The sequence below is a fragment of the Schistocerca serialis genome, chromosome 1, assembly GCF_023864345.2.
Source record: "Schistocerca serialis cubense isolate TAMUIC-IGC-003099 chromosome 1, iqSchSeri2.2, whole genome shotgun sequence".
Classification (NCBI taxonomy): Eukaryota; Metazoa; Arthropoda; class Insecta; order Orthoptera; family Acrididae; genus Schistocerca; species Schistocerca serialis.
The window spans coordinates 405519740-405541257 of NC_064638.1; positions in this window are offsets into that span (position 1 = coordinate 405519740).

Below are 21518 nucleotides of genomic sequence, written 5' to 3' on the forward strand. Positions count from 1 at the left end.
GCTCTTGAGAAGAATGGGCGACGTTTCCCCCATAGATATTGAAGAACTCTATTAAAGTGTCCCTACCAGATTCCAATTCGTCTTACAGGCGAAGGGTGGACGCACTTAATATAAATGTCAGACAATAGGTGTGTAGGTATTTTTGAGCGATAGTGTTCCCAACTGAACGTCGTCTGCATAGGCACACGAATCGTTGTTAACTGTTTCTTGGGTTGTATAAGAGAACTAATGATTGAATCTACACTACTGGCCATTATAATTGCTACACCAAGAAGAAATGCAGATGATAAACGGATATTCATTGGACAAATATATTATACTAAAACTGATATGTGATTACATTTTCACGCAATTTGGGTGCGTAGATCCTGAGAAATCAGTACCCAGAACAACCACTTCTGGCCGTAATACCGAAGTGGCCGAGCTGTTAAAGGCGCTACAGTCTGGAACCGCACGATCGCTACGGTCGCAGGTTCGAATCCTGTCTCGGGCATGGATGTGTGTGATGTCTTTAGGTTAGTTAGGTTTAAGCAGTTCTAAGTTGTAGGGGACTTATGACCACAGCAGTTGAGTCCCATAGTGCTCAGAGCCATTAGAACCATTCGGCCGTAAAAACGCCCTTGATACGCCTGGGCATTGAGTCAAACAGGGCTTGGATAGAGTGTACATGTACAGCTGCCCATGCAGCTTCAACACGATACCACAATTTATCAAGTGTAGTGACTGGCGTATGGTGACGAACCAGTTGCTCGGCCACCATTGACCAGACGTTTTCAGTTGCTGAGAGATCTGCAGAATGTGCTGGCCAGGGCAGCAGTCGAACATTTTCTGTATCCAGAAAGACCCGTACAGGACCTGCAACATGCGGTCGAGCATTATCCTGCTCAAACGTAGGGCTTCGCAGGTATCGAATGAGGGGTAGAGCCACGGGTCGTAACACATCTGAAATGTAACATCCACTGCTCGAAGTGCCGTCAGTGCGAACAAGAGGTGACGGAGACGTGTAACCAATTGCACCCCGTATCATCACGCCGGGTGATACGCTAGTATGACGATGGCGAATACGCGCTTCCAATGTGCGTTGACCCCGATGTCGCCAAACACCGATGAGACCATCATGATGCTGTAAACATGACCTGGATTCATCCGAAAAAATGACGTTTTCCCATTCGTGCACTCAGGTTCGTCGTTCAGTACACCATCGTAGGCGCTCCTGTCTGTGATGCAGCGTCAAGGGTAACCGCAGCCATGGTCTCCGACCTGATAGTGCATGCTGCTGCAAACGTCGTCGAACTGTTCGTGCAGATGGTTGTTGTGTTGCAAACGTCCCCATCTGTTGACTCAGGGATCGAGACGTGGCTGCACGATCCGTTACAGCCATGCGGATAAGATGCCTGTCATCTCGACTGCTAGTGATACGAGGCCGTTGGGATCCAGCACGGCGTTCCGTATTACCCTCCTGAACCCACCGATTCCATATTCTGCTAACAGTCATTGGATCTCGACCAACGCGAGCAGCAGTGTTGCGATACGATAAACCGCAATCGCGATAAGCTACAATCCGACCTTTATCAAAGTGGGAAACGTGATGGTACGCATTTCTCCTCCTTACACGAGGCATCACAAGAACGTTTCACCAGGCAACCTCGGTCAACTGCTGTTTGTGTATGAGAAATCGGTTGAAAACTTTCCTCATTCAACACGTTGTAGGTGTCGACACCGGCGCCAACCTTGTGTGAATGCTCTGAAAAGCTAATCATTTGAATATCACAGCATCTTCTTCCTCTTGGTTAAATTTCACGTCTGTAGCACGTCATCTTCTTGGTGTAACAATTTTAATGGCTAGTAGTGTACGTTCAAAGAACATACTGTGGGATACATCTCCTAGTCTCAGCCATTTCGGTGCAAGGATGATGTGGTGACACGTACACCCACATTTTACGCATATCAGACAGTCCCTATTATTCAGAGAGTCGAGAAGCCTCTAGTGCTGAGACCCTTCACCGCACCGTATCACCATACTCTAGCCGCAAGAGCACAGACGCTGGCTATCTTGAGAAGGAGATCGCTTTTCGGATTGCGGAGAGCCTAAGATCAAAGAAGCTTTTATTCTGGACAAAGAAGTCGCAGTCTGGTCGCTGAGAATAATAGCGGGCGGGTCGTGGAATCGCGGAAGCATGGCTGGCAACACGCGCTCCCGAAATAAAAGAGCGTGCAGGGGAGGAGGGCGGAGCCACCGGCTGCGATAACGCCGCCGCCGCCGCGGAAGAAGAAACTCCTCTTGCGTTTCCCCTCTGCGCGTCTCTCTCTCCCTCTCTCTCTCTCTCTCTCTCTCTCTCTCTCTCTGGCGCGGCGGCCTATCTGCCATCTGGCCACGGCAGTAGCAGCAGCAGTGCCGTTTTTGCGTGCCGGGCGCCCAGCGCGACACGCCGCTGCCAGAACACAGGCGGGACCGCCGCGCGGCGCGCGGCCACCGGCAGTTAATTAACTTGGCAGGGGGGTCGCCTCAAGGAGCGCCTTTCATCGCCGGGCTTTCGTTCATTTAGAGTCCCCCCACTGTCGCACCGGAAATTTGGCCGGAGCTCCGGGTATTTTCACTTGCAAACTTCGTTTCGTGGCGGGAATGAGTCTGAACGGTCACACGCCCCGACACTGTGCGTGCGCGGTCTGCGTTCTCACGTCGCCAGTAGCCGCACGTAACTCATTCTAACTTACACTACTCTTGTAGCTAATTGTTACAGTCACAGAGGTAATACAGTCTTGTTCTTCTAAATCCTTTACTATCGAAATTTGACCATACAACCAACACAGTTTTGTTGAGAAGGGGCTCTTAATTAAGAGCTCTGAGACGACGCCCTTCCGAGTCAAACGTCTCAGCTCAGTAAGCAGTTCAGTTGAACAGGGGTGGACATCGCTAAAAAGGGCACTCACATAAGTTGAAACGTCTCTTTGAAACCGTCTCATAAGACGCTTGTCGAATTCGGTACAACTTATTCACTTCACTACCTGATTTTAGCTCAATTCACGAACTCTTCCAGAAAGACTGAGCACTCAAATAAGGCCTAATGAATATTATATGTGTGTTTTAATGCGGGGTTTCGGTTTTGTTTTGAGGGAAACGCTGAGTTGGTCTGCTGGGAGCAGACGATATTGCTTCTCGTTCGAAGGAAAGCACAGGATGACCAACTTAGTTTCCCAATACCTGGACAGAGAGGTTTACCCATCTTAGTCGAAGGCTGTGTCGAAGGCTACATCAACATCTACATACATACTCCGCAATCCACCATACGGTGTGTGGCGGAGGGTACCTCGTACCACAACTAGCATCTTCTCTGCCTGTTCCACTCCCAAACAGAACGAGGGAAAAATGACTGCCTATATGCCTCTGTACGAGCCCTAATCTCTCTTATCATATCTTTGGGGCCTTTCAGCGAAATGTAAGTTGGCGGCAGTAAAATTGTACTGCAGTCAGCCTCAAATGTTGGTTCTCTAAATTTCATCAGTAGCGATTCACAAAAAGGACGCCTCCTATCCTCCAGACTCCCACCCGAGTTCCTGAAGCACTTCCGTAACAGTCGCTTGATGATCAAACCCACCAGTAACAAATGTAGCAGCCCGCCTCTGAATTGTTTCTATGTCCTCCATCAATCCGACCTGATAGGGATCCCAAACGCTCGAGCAGTACTCAAGAGTAGGTCGTATTAGTGTTTTATAAGCGGTCTCCTTCACAGATGAACCACATCTTCCCAAAATTCTACCAATGAACCGAAGACGACTATCCGCCTTCCCCAAAACTGCCATTACACGCTTGTCCCACTTCATATCGCTCTGCAATGTTACGCCCAAATATTTAATCGACGTGACTGTGTCACGTGCTACACTACTAATGGAGTATTCAAACATTAAAGGATTCTTTTTCCTATTCATCTGCATTAATTTACATTTATCTATATTTAGAGTTAGCTGCCATTCTTTACACCAATCGGCCGGCCGAAGTGGCCGTGCGGTTAAAGGCGCTGTAGTCTGGAACCGCGAGACCGCTACGGTCGCAGGTTCGAATCCTGCCTCGGGCATGGATGTTTGTGATGTCCTTAGGTTAGTTAGGTTTAACTAGTTCTAAGTTCTAGGGGACTAATGACCTCAGCAGTTGAGTCCCATAGTGCTCAGAGCCATTTGAGCCATTTTACACCAATCACAAATCCTGTCCAAGTCATCTTGTATCCTCCTACAGTCACTCAACGACGACACCTTCCCGAACACCACAGCATCACAGCAAACAGCCACACATTGCTATCCACCCCATCCAAAAGATCATTTATGTAGATAAAAAATAACAGCGGACCTATCACACTTCCCTGGTGCACTCCAGATGATACCCTCACCTCCGATGAACACTCACCATCGAGGACAACGTACTGGGTTCTATCACTTAAGAAGTCTTCGAGCCACTTACATACTTGGGAACCAATCCCATATGCTCGTACCTTAGTTACGAGTCTGTAGTGTGGCACCGAGTCAAACGGCTGTTTTTGTGTGTGACGTTGGTGACGGAGGGCTACCCCTCTGGTAGCTTTCGCTCCACGGGGAGCTAGGTAATCTCTAAAGAGGAAGCGGCAGTCTTCTGTGAACGCTTGGTGAGTACGGATCGTAGCTCTTGGGGAAGGGGGGGGGGGGGGGTTCAGGTGATAGGAAGCAGGTTGAGTTACGACTTCGTTGTGTTTAACTGTTGAAATACGTAAGAACTTCAGCTTAAATGAAGCGTGTGAAGCGACTTATTTTTCCAAATGTGCCATAATTAAATTGCTTTAAATAGGCGATTTTTGGGTGTTTGAGTTAAAAGTGTGGATGTTACTTTGTTCATTTTGAACAATGGTGAAGTAGAATTTCAAACGGTAAATCTGATTAGGAAAAGCTGGTTAGGATCACTTCAACCGTTCGTGAGTGTAATACTGTGTCGAAGCGAGTATGATTTTTAATGAATTTAATCTTATATTTTGTGGAAGTTGCTTTTATCTTTATGTGTCGATTTTGTGCCACGCGTCTTGTAATCAATGACTCTTCTGGTCCACCACGGCATCACAATAGGCTTTATTTTAACAGTTCGCTTGTTTTATGAGCTATAATTTCGGCAAGAATATCTATTCTTTCGTGCGCTTTCTACAAAGCAGCACAACAATTTGATTCGGAATGCACCACGTGCCATAATTCAGCCGTTTGCGAGCAGCAGACGCAGTTAGTATGTTGAATAATTATCGCACAACCTCGTGCATTGGTTTCCCCCACCCCCGTTTTCTGTGTTTCTTCCTGCTCTAGTTAAATTTTGCTCTGTTACAGTCTCACGTAATTCTTACTTACGTATTTCTAGTCAGGTACCAGTTGTGTGTAGTTACTATGTGCAACCAAATACGTAGATGCAATAAATAATCTACGCGAAAGATAAATTCTGTGGTGTTGATCTTACCCACTTACTCCGATTTCCAGTCCTGAATTAATCAAGTTGCTTCATGCACGACATGGAGAGATATTTATCTGGCTACTTAAAGAAATTTGCATACTTGTAATTAAATTATTAAAGTAATTAAACTAATAATTTTCCAGCTTCATTTCTTTCTAAATGGTTAGGAAGGGCTTGGGCTGGTGGTGACCCTTAATTTCTGAATTCTTATCATTATTTGTGTGAGAGAAGCAGCTAGAAATGAGAGGTAACGTATATGGCTCGATGAGAAACGTCGTAAAGATAGTAATACGTTACGAAGTTGGAAGGAAACTGTAGGTATATAGGAGATAACTGTGAAGAAACCATGGGTAACAGACGAAATACTTCAGTTGGTCGACGAATGAAAGTAGTGTAAAAGTGTTCAGAGAAATCCGGGAATACCGAAATACAAGTCGCGCTGACGAATGAACTAAATAGGAAGTGCTGCGAAGTTATGGTGAAATGGTTGCAGGAAAAATGTGAAGAAATCGAAAAACAGCTGATTGTCGGAAGGACTGACGCAGCGTAAGGAAAAGTAAAAACATCATTCTGTGAAATTAAAAGCAAAAATCTTAACAATAAGAGTGCAATGGGAATTCCACTGTTAAGTGCAGAGGAGAGCGCGGATAGGTGTAAAGAGTACATTGAAGGCCACTACGAGGGAGAAGACATGTATGATGACGTGATAGAAGGAGAAGCAGACAGGGGATACAGTAACAGAATCAGAATTTTAAAGAGATTCGGAAGACTTAAGCAAGAAGAGATGGACAACGCTTCGTTAGAATTTCTAAAAACATTGGGGGAAGTGAAGTGGCAACAAAACGACTATTCACGCTGGTGTGTAGAATGTATGTGTCTGGAGATACACCACCTGACATCAAGAAATACATCATCCACACGATTCCAAATTACAAGAGCCGACAAATGCAAGAATTTTCGCACAAATACCTCATGAACAAGTTGCTGACAAGTATAATACACAAAAGAATGAAAAAGAACATAGAGGATGTGTTGGACGACGGTCAGTTTGGCTGCAGGAAAGGTAAAGGCACCAGAGAGGCAATGTTGACTTTGCGGTTGATAATGGAAGCAAGAATACAGAAAAATCAAGACACGTTCATAGGATTTGTCGACATGGAATAACTGTACGACAGTGTGATTCGTGCAAGATGTTCGAAATTCTGAGAGAAATAGGGGTAATCTATAGGTGGAGACTGTAACACACAATATGTACAGGAGCAAAGAGGGAAAAATAAGAGTGAATAATCAAGAACGAAGCGCTCCGATAAAAAAGAGTATAAGACAGACGTGTAGTCTTTCGCCCCTACTGTTCAACTGTTCAATCTACAAATGTTCAAATGTGTGTGAATTCCTATGGGATCAAGTTGCTGAGGTCATCGATCCCTAGACTCACACACTACTTAAACTAACTTACGCTAAGAGCAACACAAACACACCCATGCCCGAGGGAGGCCTCAAACCTCCGTTGGGAGGGGCCGCGCAATCCGTGACATAGCGCCTCAGACCGCGGGGCCACTCCGCGTGGCTCAATCTACACATCGAGAAAGCAATTACGGAGTTCAGCAGTAAAGTTAGAATTCAAGGTAAAAAATATCAATGATACGATGCGCTGTTGACTTTGCTTTTTCAGTGAAAGTGAAGAAAAATTACAGGATCTGCTGAATGGAGTGCGCAGTCTAACGAGTACAGAATACGTGCTGAGAATAAATCGACGAAAGACGAAAGTAATGAAAAGTAGTAGAAATGGGAAGAGGGAGAAGTTTAATATCAGGACTGGTGATCGCGAAGTGATTTAAGTTAAGGAATTCTGCCATCTAGGCAGCAAGGTAACCGAGACGGACGGCGAAAGCATGACATCAGAAGCAGAATAGCACTGGCATAAAGGGCAATTCTGGTCTACAGAAGTCTGCTAGTATCAAACATAGGCCTTAGTTTGAGGAAGATGTTTCTGAGAAGGTACATTTGGAACACAGAATTATATGGTAGTGAGGCAGTGAGTGTTGAAAAACTAGAAAAGAAAGTCGAAGCATTTGAGGTGTGGTACTACAGACGAATTTCGAAAATTAGTTGGACTGATAAGGTAAGGAATGAGGAGTTTCTGAGCAGAATCGAAGAGCAAAGGAATATGTGGAAAACACTGACAAAAAGAAGGTACAGGATGGTAGAGCATCTGTTAAGACACCACGAAATAACTTCCATGGTACTAGAGGGAGCTGTGGAGGGCAAAAACTGTAAAGAAAGACAGAGATTGGAATATATGTAACAAATTAATCGAGGACGCAGGTTGCGTGTGTTACTAAAAAAAAGAGAAAGAGATCAGTATCTGTTGGGAGTCCTAGTGGTCCATTGGTGACTGCTCACAAGCAGATCGTACGGATTTCCCCTGACCGATTCGATTCATATTGACAAGATATGCAATGTTCGACTAGGACTTCGATGTATGTAAACTGAAAGCCGCAACTCTCAACCGTTTTCGAGAAAATCGAGTTTGAAAATTTTAGGTGCGTTTACTTCGTACGGTCGCTGATACTAAAGCAGTTCACAGCCGAGCAAGTAAGCATTTAGTTTCGTAAGAACGAGGTTTCTACACTAAATCTCACCGTCACTATATCCCTATTCGTTTTACATTCATACGTAATTGTAACAAAAGATATATGTGGTACATCACGAAATTTTGTGATGATTGAAAACCGTTTATGGATGTAATCTAAGTTCGTTTTTCAATAGACGAATGAAAAGAACCAAGAACATGCAAAAATTAGGCACTCATTATATTTGCTGTATGTTGGATTCATTATTGTTTTCCACGTTTCTTCAGTACCATCCTGATGGGTTCAGTGCTCTGTCTGTTACTCGTTATACTCGTCGCAAATCTTGATAAAATGACATAAATAACATAAATAAAACGATTGTACTGATTTGAATAAAGGTTCTTGTGTATCGTCTTTTGTTTCCAGTCTCGTTTCCAATAAACATTTTTCTTATCTCTCAGGGTAAATATTCTGAAAATATTAAATATGTTGTCAGTGATTATTAGAAAAAAACTTGTACCGGCAGCGAGATTCGATCCAGAGACCTCGCGTTTATGAAACTACACGCTTACTCGCTAGGCTGAGGACACGTTGAATGTTAGCTACTCTTCAAATAATACAGAGAAGACTAAAATTTTCAGACTCAACCTTCTCGAAAACTGTTCAGAGTTGCGTCTTCTTGTTTACGTACGTTGAAGCCCAATCGTGACCTATAGATCTGTCAGTATGGTCGCCTTGTCAGTGGGTTCGGTCAGAGGACTGGCAACCCTCGGAATAAGAAAACTGAGTTTCACTGTTCGGATGTAAGAGACGTCCTGCGACATCCGCACACAACAGCTAACTAGAAGTGACGAAGAAATAGATAGGAGGGAAAAAATGCTAAGATGCGTGCCTGGAAACGAGAACTCTTGTAGTCAAATCGTGCTCTTTTTACGCTACCATTCACCTGTCAGTGTTGAGATACAAAGCGATGAAACGTGCTTCGGATTCCAAGTTCAGCTGCAGGTTCCATTTACCTGGCAGAAGAACTTGCAAATATATGCCCGAAAACCCTTCTTAAGGGACACCCAGCCAATCAGTTTACCAGTTATCTCACCGTACAAAAACTGATCACTCCAGTGTGCACGCAATGCTGAATCGTTAAGCCTTTACAGATGCCGCAGCGGTCGACTCGCGTGCTCAACCGTGCACGCACTGCCTCTATGTGAGCGCAAGGCACTAGTGATCAGTGAGATATTTATGTTTCAAGCGGACGTTGTACGATAACATGGATAAATGCGAGGACGTGACAGGATGGCAAAAGAGAGGCAACCCTGTTTGGCCATGTCGATGACCGTACAGCGTGTGACGTTGCTGGATCTGTTAGTGTTTCGCGGCGCACTGTTCAACGCGCTTACAAGCAGTGGTGCAACAAACGTGGCCACGAAACACGTCGCCAGGAAAAGGACTGATAGAAACCGTAGACGCGTTTCACAGTTTGTGAATCAAAACCGCTTCCAAAATCGACAGGAACTGCTGCAGGCAGTGGATAAAGGTCCATTCCCTTCAGACAGCGAGACAATACTGCGATTGGAACTGCATGCAACAACTATTTGTAAACCTTCATTGTTGATGGCCATCAGCTGTTTATTTTCCCGCTCAGGGCTACCGGTTTCGATCAGTAGATCCAGCCGAGACAAAGCGTACCATTTGGGGTTGACCACCTCAGAACAGGTCATCGCTCACACAAGCACAAAGGAACGACAACAGCCAAGTTCATCAGGCTGGAAGAGCATGTGACTGGTTTTCTGAACACTACCCTGCCTTATTACATATCGATTAACCTCCAGAATCACGTGACTTGAACCGCATAGCCATTCTATAGTGGTTAAAATGCCGACATCAACATACCCGCAATTACGTGGAAAATATGCAATCAGATCCTCAGTGAGTGGCTCAAACTGGATGCGACAACGTTATGGGGTCACTTCCTAACCGAATCCAGGCTGTTATCAAGTCTAGGGGCGGAATTACGCGGACTTAAATGATGCTTGTAATGCTTATCTGAACTTTCGTTGTAATCGCCCTTGGGGTAACAATATGGTTTAGTGCGCTCGCATGTCTTTAGATCGCACCGTTATCTTTGCTTGTGGTAGGTTTCAGCCTTGTCGCATCACATTAGCGCTTAACAGCTACAAAAAGCAATGCAGTAGACTTTCTGAAAAGGCAGGAAAGCGTTCCAAAGTGCTCTAACAGAGCTGATCATTTCAAATTCTTAGCACAGAGGATCGATGGAAGGCGTTCTTGGAAATATCACTTTCAAGATCTTGTGCAAAAACTGAATAGGTCCTCTTCACGTGGCTTACTTTTCCACTTTATTGTGTGTTTCGTGTCACCTCTGCGAAATAGCCAGAGAATATTCTTAGCCCAGAGAAGGGTAACTAGACTTATCTCCGGGAGCACTTCGTGAACTACGTGTTTTGGAATGCTGCCACCTTGTACATACAAACCAGTATAGGATTTCTTGTTGACTATGTAGCCACACTCAGAAGAAACTGAAATATTCATTCTGTCAATACTAGACGGGAAAGAGACACGCACTTCATCAACACCTCACCTACGGGACCGACATACTGTTGAACGTGTTCTGTTTTTGAAGGTAATCATTTTGAACGAGACAGTAAACCCCGGAGCTTGAAACAGAAACTCCCTGGATCCCCAGGATTTAAAAGTCAGCAAGGAAAGTGACGCAAGGAAAGTGACGCTCACTTCTTTGGGACGAACAGGGGCCAGTTCTGGGACTTTACATAGTAACAGTCTCAGTAAGTCTAAAATTTGATATTAACATCGCGGTCTGTTGCGAAACGCTTTTTTCCGACAGCACGCGTCCAGATAACGTCACCAAAAGTCGTACAAACTCTTCAAAATGTGCATATATAGATGAAATAGCATCTTGCGTACAGTCCAACTTTCGGTATTTTCAGTTTGCATTTGTTTATTTCACTTAGAAAGCCCGTCGATTCACTTTCGATGAAGAAGTATGAAACACGCGTAATGGCTTGTTGTTCAGCCGTAAGTTCTTTTTCCTGAAAATATTGGAACGCTTTTGAAACGGTGCTCCGACTACATTGAAAAGCACAATGACTATGTTACTGAATTAAGCCACTGTAAATTTTCTTCTATTTTCATAAATTGGGAAAACATTGGACAAATACTTTTTTACTTACCTGCACATAAAATGCGTTTTTCAATTATATGTAACAGAATTTAAATTACTAGATAGCACTACCGATATTTCCCACGCGGTATTAAGTAACTACAGTCAACTGGTTTGGCTGGTTCAAATGGCTCTGAGCACTATGGGACTCAACTGCTGAGGTCATTAGTCCCCTAGAACTTAGAACTAGTGAAACCTAACTAACCTAAGGACATCATAAACATCCATGCCCGAGGCAGGATTCGAACCTGCGACCGTAGCGGTCTTGCGATTCCAGACTGCAGCGCCTTTAACCGCACGACCACTTCGGCCGGCTAGTCAACTGGTTTTCAACTATTGATATCAAACAGTGCTTTTCAAACAGATAGTGTCTGATATTAGGGCTACACCTAGAAAGCCTTTTGCTGCATGTGGTGGAATTTCGGATCATGAATTCTTCCTTACGGATTTCTAGGAAGCTCAGCTAACTAAGCCTCCACATGATTCTCACGTTCCGCGACTCTCAGTGAATGTTAATTAGCAATAATTGAACATTCACGCTCGAATCTCTGTTTTGGTATCAGTCTGTTAAGCTTTGATGAATCATTAATCGACATTCAATTTTAATGTTCCACCCACAGTAGTAAAAACATGTTAAGTTAGTAACTGGTTCGTTAGAATGCGCTAGAATACGGCAACATTAAATGTCATTATCTAGGGAGCCTTTCAGGAGCTGCTAGATGAAATTTGTACGGAACATGTATCGTTACTTCCAGTTACTGACAAATTCTCTGCTTGCTAACGGTGTTTGCTTGAGTGTGCTATACAAGACAATTTTTACTCCCTCTACTTCCTGCTTGAGTGGCATTCGACGGTTATTGTAAGGTGTGCATTAACTACCAAAAAACGCGTGTTTTGGGACGTAGTGAAAGGAAGAAACGTAGAACCCTCCACCATTCGAGAATTTCATCATATTAGTAACTGGGCGCTTTTCCCAAGTGGACACCACTTTCCGTGTATGTTTTAGTTATTATTCTGTACTTAATTTCAAAACTATGTTACATTACCATAGACATCCAAGGACCAGGTTCCACAAATTTATTGAATTTTGTGAATTACCTCGAAGAAAACGGTCTAATGACACACAGTCAAGACGGATTTAGAAAACATCGTGCTTGTGAAACAAAACTAGCTCTTTATTCGCATGAAGTGTTGAGTGATACTGACAAGGGATGTCAAATTGATTCCGTATTTCTGGATTTCTGGAAGGCCTTTGACACTGTACCACACAAGCGGATTATAGTGAAATTGCATGCTTGTGAAATATCGTCTCAGTTATATGACTGGATCACAGTTCATAGTTGCTGACGGAAACTCATCAAGTAAAACAGAAGTGATTTCTGACTTTCCTCAAAATAGTTTTATAGGCCGTTTGCTGTTTTTTGTCTATATACATGATTTTGGAGACAATCTGAGCAGCCGTCTTAGATTGTTTGCAGATGACGCTGTCGTTTATCCACTAGTAACGTCATCAGAAGATCAAAAAAATTGAAAAACAATGTAGAAAAGATATCTGTATGATGCGATAATTGGCAGTTGTCCCTAAATAATGAAGAGTTTGATATCATCCATACGATTGCTAAAAGGAATCCATTACACTTCGGTTACACGATAAATCAGTCAAATCTAAAGGATGTAAATTCAACTAAATACCTAGCAATTACAATTACGAACAACTTAAATTGGAAAGAAAACATAGAAAATGTTTAGGGGAAGACTAACTAAAGACTGCGTTTTATTGGAGGACACTAAGTAGATGTAACAGGTCTACTAAAGACACTGCCTTCACTACGCTTTTCCGTCCCCTTTTCGAATACTGCTGTGCGGTGTGGGATCCTTACCAGATAGGATTGACGGAGTACACAGAAGAAGTTCAGAGAAGGGCAGCACGTTTTCTATTATCGCGGAATAGGGGAGAGAGTCACTGAAATAATACGGGATTTGGAGAGGACATCATTAAAAGAAAGACGTTTTTCGTTGCAGCGGAATCATCTCACGAAATTTGAATCACCAACTTTCTCTTCAGAATGCGAAAATATTTTGTTGACTCTGGCCTTCAAAGGAAGAAACGATCACCATAATAAAATAAGGGAAATCAGAGCTCACACGGAAAGATATAGGTCTTCGTGTCTTCCGCGCGCTATACGAGATTGAGATAATAGAGAGTGGTGAAAATGGTTCAAATGGCTCTGAGCTCAACGGGACTTAACTTCTGAGGTCACCAGTCCCCTAGAACGTAGAACAACTTAAACCTAACTAACCTAAGGACATCACACACATCCATGCCCGAGACAGGATTCGAACCTGCGACCGTAGCGGTCGCACGGTTCCAGACTGAAGCGCCTAGAACCGCTCGGTCACACGGGCCGGCTAGAGTTGTGAAGGTGGTTGGCTGAACCCTCTGCCAGGCACTTAAATATGACTTGCAGAGTATCCTTGTAGATGCAAATGTAGATGTAGAATTACAAAATGTTCATATACAGCGTTTAAAACAGGGGTTAAAATTTACATCGGCATCTACAGATGTAGTCTACAAGCCGCCAAATGATGCATGACAGAGGATACCTTGTAACATTGCTAGTCATTCCCTTTCCTATTTCACTCCTAAATGGAGTGAGTGAAAACCAGTTGTCTGTATGCTACTGTAAGAGCTCTGATTTCTCGTGTATTGTCTTCGCGGTCCTTAGACGACATATTAAGTTGTTTGGCTGCAGAATCGTTCTGCAGTCTGTCGCAGATGCCGATACTCTTTAACGTCACGAATTGTGTTTCGCGAATATGAAAGATATGGCGTACAAATACATTTAGTATGTCTAATCGTGCAGCACTCTCTTCCTATACTGCACCGGTCCTTCCGTGTCAGTTTACATTAAACACAGATCACAAGCCACCTCCGTCTAAGGGCGGAAAAATTTTGATTCAGTGCTCAAGTTTCATCAGTGGACTGCTTATTTTTCTGCAGTGATATGTTTGCTATAAATTACTGTATTCCTGCTATCCATCCTTACCAAAGCTACCTTACCAAAGCTACCTTACCTTCATCTGTAAGGTTTCTTCTTTTCTGGACATACTATCTGCGTGATGTGAAAATCACGATTGTCCCATTTTTTTTCCTAATTAATTTCCGAACAACAAAGAAAATGGCGTGTACCGCCTGAAGGCCTTTTTTCCTACTTTGAGAGGAGTCGGAACGCTCTATCTCGGCAATGTTAAATTTGATAATTTTATGTATTCTTTTCCTCTGTAACAATACCTAAAACACTGAAATTATCACAGTTGTTTTCACTGAGTGTTACTAGGTCACTGAACTGTAATTAATGTTTGTGTTTTTGTTGGTATAATATTTACGAACTTTTTACCCCTACATCATTTTTCAGTGGGAAAGAATTCCATATAAGTCTCCCTAATTCAGAAAATAAGCTAGTTCTTGTCATGATTCTAGTTCAGTGCCACCTTTTAAGAATTTTAAAGCTTTTCTAAAAATTTGGGCCTCATTGGTTTAGTGATTTGTGAGATAGAGGCATATATAGCATGGAAAATTTCAAATGCTAGAAAGAGCGATTAAAGTAAATTTTTATGAAAATGGACTAATATCTCTTTACTATCAAATGTGACCTGCAGAATAATCAGGATCATCTTATGGTTCTTCTTGTTTACCTAGAAGCTTGCGTCTTCTTGCTGCCCTTGCTTTCTTTGTGTTAAATTCAGTGGTCTAATGGTCCTTGCTTACTCATGCTTTGTCTATTAGCTGAACACCTCTGATGGTGTTAACATCACGAACAATGTCAAGCCTATTCATGACCTTTGATCTATCCAGATTACCATCATTGAATGAAATAACAGCATCATTGACTCCCTATTTCAGTTTCTATCCCAAAAAATACACTATTATACACACGAGGCGGTATGAGATTGTTGAACGACAAGTTTTGGTTCTAGGTACAACCTAGAAGACATTTCGTGAGATGGTCAGGATGCACCAAGTCTCCATATATTGACTTACCTGGAATTTTTATGGTGATAAGGAGCTCCAACAGGATATTGTTACAGAGACACGTCTGTACTGATAGTGCGATAAGAAATCACGTCGGAATCACTACTGTAAATCGACTCCCGCGAAACTTGCCCTTTTTTTCTAATTATTATACACTCCTGGGCGTCGAAGAAACTACGTCAGAAACATAACAAAAAAATAAGTCATAAACTTCGAAGGGGCGCAAACGAAACCCTGGACTCAAAACACTAACTTACAGATCAAAAACTTAACTGTAGAACAGCTCGTTGCTACGGAAATGGTAACAATCGAAACATCAAAATTCTACTACCGAAGAGTGAAATCCGCAGTCCTCTACATCTAAGTTTTCGGAAATGCGATAGTCTGAATATCAACGTATCACAATTTGGGTAACCTTCCCAATCGCGCATAAGCTTCGAAAAATAAATTAAAAGTATTTGTAATTAGAATTTCTTAACAAATTTAGCACCACTTTAAGCAGAAAATTGAATATTATTTTATTGGCTTGAAATCCGTTTTGCGGCACTCCAACTGAGCGGGAAAATATCACTGTCCTCCACTTTCCGAAATCAGCAGTAAGCATTAAATGCACCGTTCCGTCCAGGCTGGTCCGGCAGCGGCGAACGGAACAATGCTTCACCGAAATCGCAGCGATTTACTCAGGAGCGGTCTACGCGGCGAATAGATGTGATGCCTCTTTCCCGGGTCATTCAGCTGAAATGCTGGCAGTGTCTTTTCAGGAAGCTGCTCCGAAGGGCCGCGTGCAGATAGCGAGCGCACCCCCGGATTTACGCGGACCTGCAGCGCAGCCCTTACGCCGGCGCTGCGGACGGCTACAAGTTTTTCCACTTCTGGCCGGCGCGCCGCACGGAGATAACTCTGATTTACGTCGGCGGAGGGCATTCGGATGAAGGAGCTCGCGAGGAATCCTCGCTCAGCCCTGGACAGCGCGGCCACGTACAGCTCTGCCCTAGACGGCGGCAACCCTTCCGTCTGCCCTTGCTTCTGGTGACGGTGCAGCTGAAGGGAAGGCGCCGCACCATAGCAATCATTCCGGCCGCCAGCCACGAAACGGCGACCTCCGAGGAGGGAACACGTCTCGAGCCGGAAACTCGAGCTTCAGGCGCAGCTGCTCTCGCATTCGTCTTCTCGTGCTCTAGGAGGGAAAGGAAATACGCAGTAAACTGGTAAACCTTGACCTGAGAAACTAATCTTCAACATTCTGTACTGTTTCTCCTGGGTGGACTTGGATTTAAAAAAAAAAATAAACTAAATATTACGATAAATTATATAAATAATCCACAAGCACACCAAAGAAGAGATAGAACTACAATGGACATGTTATTCCATAGACTCTTGCGCTTCTATGCATGAACTATCTTTCTTTTGTCATTCGCTTATCTTATCTGCTTGAATTCGGAGCCGGCCGCGGTGGCCGTGCGGTTCTAGCGCTGCAGTCCGGAACCGCGGGGCTGCTACGGTCGCTGGTTCGAATCCTGCCTCGGGCATGGATGTGTGTGATGTCCTTAGGTTAGTTAGGTTTAAGTAGTTCTAAGTTCTAGGGGACTGATGACCTAAGATTTTAAGTCCCATAGTGCTCAGAGCCATTATTTTTTTTTTTTTGAATTCGGACCTAAGAGGACGTTCTTGTGTACAGCTCATCTTGCTGTACCAGCTGATAATGTAAGTCGTACTTAAGACCCGAAAAATATAATGGTTATTTTGTCAAAAGAATTTGTGGATGTGGTCAATTATTTGATCGTCTGATACCTAGACTGTCTTAAGTAGATATGGGCCTTAACAAAAAATTTTCATTGTTAGGCGCCATCTTAGAAAAATCTTTAACATTTTTTTTTAGCTCAACTAAGAGACGTGCCGTCGGTTAGGACAATTATCTTTATTTCGGATCCAACGAGACCGGAGGCAGTTACTAATAATTTAACAATTTTACTTACAGATTTTCTTTATATAACAGGATAACATCCCAGGCAGAAAAGGCCTGGTCACAGGATTCCAGTTCCATTACAGGATTTCATTTGTAGATGCTACTCTTGTTATCTTATATGGGGGAAACGAGACGAAACGACGATAAGTTACGTACTACAGTAGTGTTCATCGAAAAGACTTGGCCAATATTCTCTGTTGCAATAAGCACATACGTAGTGTTGGGAAATAAGAAAAGGACAATTAATTATCGACGATTACGTAACTATCCTGAGAACTGAGCTACTTACTGAGTGCTTATACACGTCGGGCTAAATTAAACAACATATTACACTGTTAATAATATTCTTACATTAGTTATTTCTCTTTTATGCTGAGCCATTGCATTAATGTGTGTTTCTTTTTTATAGAAGTGACGGCTCATATTTTATTTTATTACATTACAGTAATAGTCACAAAATAATAATAAATTTTTTTCTTATATTACGTTACAATTCCTAGTATTCCGTTTGTAAGTGTCTACTTGTGAGATATAACTTTTCTGCTAGTTTGTACTTCCGTGATCGTAAAACGGGAGTAAACTAAACTGCTATTACTAACGCTCGTGTTGCTGTGTCGTTGTCCTGAACAATACAAGTAGTGCAATTACGGAAACGGTATCTGATGAATGAGCCACCAAAACTCAAAAATGTGTAACTGTATTTCTAATTGACAAAGTAATTAGAAAACCCGAATTACCTACTGCGCAAGAGTGAGCAGTGTCATGGTGCGTGACCTCAAGGTACGTGACTTCCAGTTCCAAGCTACAAAGCTTACAAAATGAATAGTTATATAAAATAACCTATCGAATTTTGAAATAATAGTCAACAACGTTTCCACGAAAGTATCATTCAGACTAAACAGGTCGCGCGGGGTAGCCGAGCGGTCATGGGCGTCTTGTCACGGTCCGCGTTGCTTTCCCCGTCGGAGGATCGAGTCCTCCTTCGGGCATGGGTGTGTGTGTCGTCCTTAGCGTAAGTTAGCTTAAGTTAGATTAAGTAGTGTGTAAGCCTAGGGACCGATGACCTCAGCAGTTTGGTCCCATAAGACCTTACCACAAATTTCCAATCTTTTCCGACAAAACAAAATTTCAAATACTGCATAATGGACACATAAATACAACACTTCACTGTAAAAATAAAGCTTGTAAGGTCGCTATAATTTCGCACTTTACAAGCACTCATCCACATACTTTGCCCTGATCTACAAACACAATTAGGTATCATGTGATAGGTTGTATATCGTATATATGAATATATAAAGGAGACCGACATTGTCTCGTACAATTGTTAACGGTTATTGCATGAAAGGTGACGGAGTGTCTTTATTATAAAAACGGCGCATTGAATGGTTGCTTATACTAGTAGAGGTTGGAACGCCAGTGAAGATGAAACGGCAAGCAACACTGAAGCTCTGGGTGGAAGGCCCACACAGGTGTTGGTCCTGCTTAAACAATGGAAGTAGCTGTGACGGACGTCCTGGCACCTGAGCTCTGGAGCACAATAGGGTGACCGCCGGGATAATATTTCCGAACGCTGAAAATCTTGGACGCTGGTGTGAGGAACGAAGAAGCGGCACCTCGGAAACCACGTAGGCTGGGTTATTTCCAAGGATTTGTACTCAGAAGCGTACCATTGCACGAGTGTAGGTTTTTGCTCGCAAACTTTCCGCTCTGGACGACAAAAGACTAAAATATGGTTGGTCGGTGTTCGGAAGAATCTGTAGAGAGGGAGAACATTCCGTGGTTTCGGGAATATGATTCGTTTTCGGAATTACGATGGTGGGGAGCCAAGCCTTTCTGGGAAGCCAGGAGAGACGGGGTCTTCCGTTGTGAGCGTCTGTGTGTGACGGTCGCTCGACATCAGCTTTTATTGGTACAGACGGACTTGCTGTCTTTTCTCTCAGTAGAGTTTATAGTTAGAACAGTTAGCAACTGTACTGTTGCAAATCTATACGATTCAGGACTTCACCTCCGGGTTAGAAGTCGTCGTTGAGTTCGCAGCGCTCAGTAATTGAGAGCACTTTCTCTGCCTGTACTTACTTTGAGACGTTATCTGAACTCCGTCCTTGTGGTTGGGAGTTCGCGTTTCTCTTTTGTAGAATACAGTGAGGAGAAGACAGTATTAGAGTATATTAGTCAGAGGACCACCTTCTGCCGTCCTAGAGTTTGAAAGAGTTTATTTGTGGCTGGAGTTCTTCCATCGTCTCGGACGCGTACGAGAACCACCACTTCGACGCACCGGACGCAGCACATACGGTGATATCGCAAATTGCTTCGGCTTATTAGGGCTATAAAAGCTAAACAGCTGTAATCATGATAGTTTAATACCACTGAGGTTCCACATCCCGTAGATCATCTTTGAAAGTAGTGTCTTCTAGTGTTTGGTACGTAGATGATGTCAGTCATTTCGCGTCATTGATATTAGACCGAGCAGTCACAATAAGGGTCAGAGTTGGGCAATTGATAAGTAATTTTACTTAGGAAATGTAAATTTTGTAATCTAAATGTTTTTCTTAAAACTAAAATAAATATAAAAGCAGGAACAACTTTTATCATTTAGTAGGATTGATTGCCTTCTTTATCCATTATGTTTAGATCGTAATTTATAGAATTAAGAGATCCTAAGATCTGCTTCGGCGGTAGTCAGTCATTTATCCTTTATTATTTTCCGTTGCGCACATTCGTTTTGCACCCGCCTGGAGTAGCATCTTAGAAGCTGTTGGCATGTGATATGTAATATGAACTGAACTTTGTCTAAACTGTCCGGATAATTAATTTTGAAAAACTAGTATAACTGTGAAAAATTCATCTTGATCATAATGTAAAACTGACCCTAACAAATACCGTGTGGTTCCCTGTGACAACAGAAGCTTGCTACTTCTCGAAGTGATGTCCATAAAATATACGGCCTAGCAGTAAGCAAGCTAAAACAGTGAGAAAATCTTGCGCACGTACAGTGCAAGGACGTGCAACTACGCTAAGCATATCATGCTTTGCTCTTACTTCGTACAGCTGCGTTCCGCTCTGTGCAATGCAGCGACACACACAATCAGAAAACAAAATTCTTTCGTGAGGTGACGCGGTGCTGGAATTTTAACTTGTTAAGTGACTTCGAGAAAACTGATCTCTAAAACAGTAAATTTCAAGAACAAAGCCATTCTCTGACTACAACAATCATTTTTAAGAAAATTTATCCTTTATAACAAATTCTACTCTGCCAAAATTATTTACTGAAATGGTAAGGGAGTGATATATCGATAATTTCTGAGTGAAAGCCAAGTGAACTGTTAACTTTACTTTCCCGTATCTGAACAATGAAACTAGCTAACCCAAACCAATAAAAAGAAATTCCACTGAAACCTATCGTTATTCACACACACATTATAATTATCGCGCAAGCAAGCAACACAGCAACATTTTACCTCAAAAGTATCTCCACTTGTCCAATGAATTTTTACAAAATCATAATTCATCCTTCTCCGTATTTTTGTCTCTGTTCTCGACAAGTCATTTCCATCCCGAATCAGGTACTAACTACTCTTAGAATTTTTGGATGTGAGGTCCGCCAGTTATGCAAAACAGCGTTTTTCTCAGTACCCAAACATGTTTCGGCACCACCGTGCCATCATCAGCGGGTTTTCGTTTTTATTTATTCTGCAATGTGAACATTTTTGTTGAATGATTATAAAATTATGTACATTTTCAGTTCAAACAACAGATCGTTTCTTTTTGTAAATACCTTTACATTTGGTGAGCATGAATTTTCTGGATCACTTTTTTGTTAATTATTACAGGTAGCTTGTCATGCCGGCCGGAGTGGCCGAGCGGTTCTAGGAACTACAGTCTGGAACCGCGTGACCGCTACGGTCGCAGCTTCGAATCCTGCCTCGGGCATCGATGTGTGTGATGTCCTGAGGTTAGTCAGGTTTAAGTAGTTCTAAGTTCTAGGGGACTGATGACCACTGTGTTCTGGTGTAGTTAAAAGTGTTTTGTTACGTTATTTGTGGAAAATACTTGTTATAGTTACGTATGCATCACAACATTTCAGCATGATGCGGAGAATGGAAGTGCTTGCTACACGAAAACGTGAGTAAATACGAAAATAGGCGCGAAAACATCGTGAAAAACTAAATTACGTTCAAGAAGATAGGTTAACTCCCACAAAAAACTTTTCTCGTCAACATCGTTTTGTTGCAGATGATAAGCTACCTGTAATAATTAACACAAAAGTGATCCAGATAATTCATGCTCACGAA